Raw genomic sequence first — 5,041 nt, forward strand, 5'->3', positions numbered from 1 at the left:
TTTGCTTCTTTTTTTGAGAATTTCTAGTTGTTGATGCAACTGAGAGATTTTCTGGATCATTTCAGAGGGCAGTTAAGAGTGAACCATATTGTCATGGATCTGGAGTTACATGTAGGCCAGACTGGATATTATCAGCAATGTTTCCTTTACTAAAGGACAAAGAACCAATGTTTTTTTTAATGGAAATGAACAATGGTTTAAATGGTCATCCTTAGACTTTTAATTCCAGTTATTTATTGAATTCAATTCTGTCACAGTGGAATTCAAACCCAGTTCTGATAACCATACCTGAATCTCTGGATTACAAATTCAGTGACAATGCCACTATGTCATCACCTACCTGAGGCAAGATTGCCAATGATACTTTCCATGTCCAAGGTCACAATTGCTTTCTGATGATTGACTAATTCACACAAAATTCATTGCTACGTTACTGACACATTGAACATTCTTAAAATGGTGGTCACTATTTCAAAACCAATTGTATTTGGAAGCGTGCTAGTGTATCTTGCCAAGATATGTACAGGAAATAAGGTGTTCAACATATTATCTCCTCGTCACCCTCAGTCAAATGGCTTTGCAGAATGCATTTATCGTACAGTAAGATCCATGATCAGTAAATGAAAAGCAACTTGCCAAGATTTTGGATAGCTATAGTAAATTTATGTGCCACCCTATAAGGCCGATGGTTTTCATATACTGGAGCTGTCAAGTTTGGAAGATAAATCCACATAGTTCTTCCTCCCACACACTCACCATTCAAGTCCATGCATGACACATTGTTGGAAAGGAGGAAAAAATATTACAAGAGCATGATCAACGAGCACGCAAATCATTATCCAAACTTGAACTACGTCACAAGATGAAAGGTTGAGATTTTAATACAAACATAAATTCATGAAAGATACCATGTTTTTGAGTTTGGCTTAGATCATGTGATATTAGAATGAGCAATGGTCAACTCCTTCAAAGAAATAAATGACAGTTTTGAACTGCATGTAATCAATGACTGGATGACCACTCCAGCGCCGAAGTGCCAGACCACACATCTGTGACAAATGATACACATCCACCCATAGTGAAGGCCAGCATTACGCAGAGCAAAGGCACAAATCCAATCGATAATAACTGTAAAAAGACTAGATCTGGTTGTGTTGTACATCTGCTAAGGTGTTACTTAAATTCATAGGGATAATGTATCTATTTATATGTAGATGATATCCATGTACATATGTATTAGAAAAGGGTTCCCATTCTTTAAAGGGAAAAGGGGCTATTGTTGCATAGATCTCAGAGCAGACAGGCAGTTAAACGGAAAGGTTTTCCTCCTTCCATTTCTGCAGTGATCAGAAGGGATTTGAGTAATTTTGTTCACCAGTTTTATTCAGGAGGGTGTCTCAGTCAAACTGAATGTGGTCTTATTGATTCAGTTGTAAACAAAGGATTTATACCTCACTGATATCAATCACATTACAACTGGTCTGCTTTGCACCATACAGTTACAACCTCGTGCAGTTTGTGCAGTAAACACATGATCACTGACCAATCTCACTAGGGTTCATTTGAATACATTGTACTGACCATATACACCTTAGGTATTTACTGACATCACTTCTTATTCCAGCTAAAGTAATAACTGTATTCGTATGGTATCTCTTAAACCCTTTGTGCCAGCAAGTGATAATATGCTAGTCTTAACCATTTCTAGCAACTTGTATATGAACTGTTTCTGAACTTTGCTGTATTTCCCCTCTTTCAGACAGTGTATCTTTAAGAAGTTACATGACATCACAATGTGCTCTTCACTTTTAGTCACTCCCTTGTTAGTGCAATGAAGTCAATGTATTATATTTAGTCAGGGAATTATGTATTTTCAACAGTAATAATGAGTTAAGTACAGAAGCTGGACTATGAATTATCTGAGAGATTATAATGCTGTAAATAGTTAATAATGTTAATTAACTTCCAAACAAACTATCTCAACAAGAATACAGTCTTTGTGGTGCACAATGTAGCAAAGTACTTGGACTGTCTCACACTGACAGTGTTATTTGACCCAAGAATTCAGATCAGTATACTCAAACCCAAAAGTTCTATCCTTGACCCTGACTTTGCATACTATCCTTTGAGATGAAGTCAGCATTTATAGCTGACAACACCTATATCCCCCTCTGCATCATCTCTCTCAAACCCGCTACCATCTCTGGTGCCAGACTGATTGTCCAACAAAACATCTTGGATGAGTTGAAATTTCCCCTAGTTAGACATGGAGAAGACTCAAGTCCACTCACCATGTTTCTATGAAGAAAACAGACTAATGTGTTTGCTAGTATTAAAAAGAACTGATGCTACAGATTGAATATCACATCATTCTGAGGTGTTATACATTCCATTATAATACCTTCCACACCTGCCTCAGCCTGTTACTAAAATTCTCATCGACAATTATCTTACGGTGAACGGTGTAAGATGTATATATCTTTTTAAAAGCAGTATTGACTTTAAACTAGCAGCAAATGGATCTTTTTTTTTTAAATGGGTTCAATACTGAACCAGGTCAGATTTTGCAGAATAATTATTTTGAGCCAGTACCTGTGAGAGACCAGATGACGGCAAGGTTTCCTGGAGTGTTAACAGAACTTTGTGGGGTTTATAAGAGTGAAAATATTCAGCTATTAGCAAAAGCAAAAGTGAGGATGAGCAAAGTTTTCAAAAAAAACTTCAAAAGATTTTGGGTTCAGTTTGAAACAGACGGCACGGTGGCACAGTGGTTAGCACTGCTGCCTCACAGCGCCAGAGACCCGGGTTCAATTCCCGCCTCAGGCGACCGACTATGTGGAGTTTGCACATTCTCCCCGTGTCTGCGTGGGTTTCCTCCGGGTGCTCCGGTTTCCTCCCACACTCCAAAAATGTGCAGGTTAGGTGAATTGGCCACGCTAAATTGCCTGTAGTGTTAGGTGCAGGGGTAAATGTAGGGGAATGGGTCTGGGTGGGTGCGCTTCGGCGGGTCGGTGTGGACTTGTTGGGCCAAAGGGCCCGTTTCCACACTGTAAGTAATCTAATCTAAATGGAGTCAGATGCAAATTTGGTTTCTCCTAGAACAGAAAATTGTTCAGAGCAGTTAAAGGAATAAGTTACCTCAAGGAATATTTAGTTTGTGAAACTTTCAGACCAGGAGTGTTCAGTTAGAAACTGCATTGGTCATGGAAAGCTAAGAAAGTCTAAGATTTACTATCTTGTGAGATAACAAAGGAAAAAAGCCTCACAGCCCACACAACAGGAAATGAGAAAAAGCAGTTAGGTCAAACGTACAAATTTGATAAGGGAGGAATATTTAGAGTCATAGAGATGTACAGCATGGAAACAGACCCTTCGGTCCACCCGTCCATGCCGACCAGATATCCCAACCCAATCTAGTCCCAACTGCCAGCACCCAGCCCATATCCCTCCAAACCCATCCTATTCATATACCCATCCAAATGCCTCTTAAATGTTGCAATTGTATCAGCCTCCACCACTTCCTCTGGCAGCTCATTCATACACGTACCACCCTCTGTGTGAAAAAGTTGCCCCGTAGGTCTCTTTTATATCTTTCCCCTCTCACCCTAAACCTAGGCCCTCTAGTTCTGGACTCCCCGACCCCAGGGAAAAGACTTTGCCTATTTACCCTATCCATGCCCCTCAATTTTATAAACATCTATAAGGTGACCCCTCAGCCTCCGACGCTCCAAGGAAAACAGCCCCAGCCTGTTCAGCCTTTCCCTGTAGCTCAAATCCTCCAACCCTGGCAACATCCATGTGAATCTATTCTGAACCCTTTCAAGTTTCACAATATCTTTCCGATAGGAAGGAGACCAGAACTGCACACAGTATTCCAACTGTGAGACCATGCTGTTAGGGAACAAATGAGATTTTGTTTTGTTGTAGTTCTGAAGTCTTTCAAATTCTGATAATTATATAGTTTCGATTTTATTTTTTATTTCATTTCAATATTAAACCTCTGATTTATTGTCAAAACCAAATCTACAGCCACGTGGGCTTTGTTTCCATGAAAGACTGACAGAGGATTATAGGGCTCGATTTCATTCTGGGATCTGTATTGTTGAGTAGTGTCATCGGCTGGGATCATAATAATGTCCAAAATGCTTTCAGTTGCTACCTCCTTACTCCCTACACCTTCACTCTCTGTAAACTGGAACTCACTGGAATTGCTACTGATATTCTATCCTGCACCAAGTACAGACAACTCATTCATCATTCTTGTACATTCTAATGCAACTTGTCTCTTGCGTTCTCCCTCAATACCACATAATTCACCATGCCCACGACTCTGGCTTCTTGAACATATCCCTTCCATTTGATAAATATTAATTCAATAACTCCACCCTGCTTTTTTAAAATAATCATTTTGATTGCCACCCAACACCTCATACCTCCTTCTTGGGCTTGTTATCCAGTTTTGTTTGATCTGTTCTTAGAAAATGGGTAAAGTTCTCATAGGTGAGAAAGTGGTCAACTTGTTAAACTTTCTATGGATTTGCTTAACTCTAGTCAGACAGCAAATTTCAGAAATGTACAGGAATGTATTCATATAAAAGATTCATCTTTAAAATGCTGGCAAACTGTAGCAACTCAAAATAAATGTGCTATTCAATTCAGTATTAGGTGTTACTCTGATACTGATTGGGTGTTATTTTAACACTACATTTCATTTTCATATTACAGATAAACAGCTACTTGATGCATGAGTCAGCCTGTAAAGCAGTCCTAGAACTCTCAGCTTTCCATTGAAAGGGTAAGGGCACATCACATGGAGCCACTCACCTACCAACTACAACTTAACATTTATAAAAAAGTGTTCATCAATTAACCAACTCCCACTCTGGACTCCTTTTCCTTAGGAACAAGCGTATTCAGGAAATAATTTATGAAAACTGTCAATAATTTCTAATAAAGGTTACTATCAAATCTACTGCTGTTTTAACAGAAATACAAATCATTCTTTAAAAGAAATATGGGAAACACAATAATGAAAGGAGTG

The sequence above is a fragment of the Chiloscyllium plagiosum genome, unplaced genomic scaffold, assembly GCF_037043375.1.
Source record: "Chiloscyllium plagiosum isolate Xiang-an unplaced genomic scaffold, Cpla_swu_hap1 HiC_scaffold_15, whole genome shotgun sequence".
NCBI lineage: Eukaryota > Metazoa > Chordata > Chondrichthyes > Orectolobiformes > Hemiscylliidae > Chiloscyllium > Chiloscyllium plagiosum.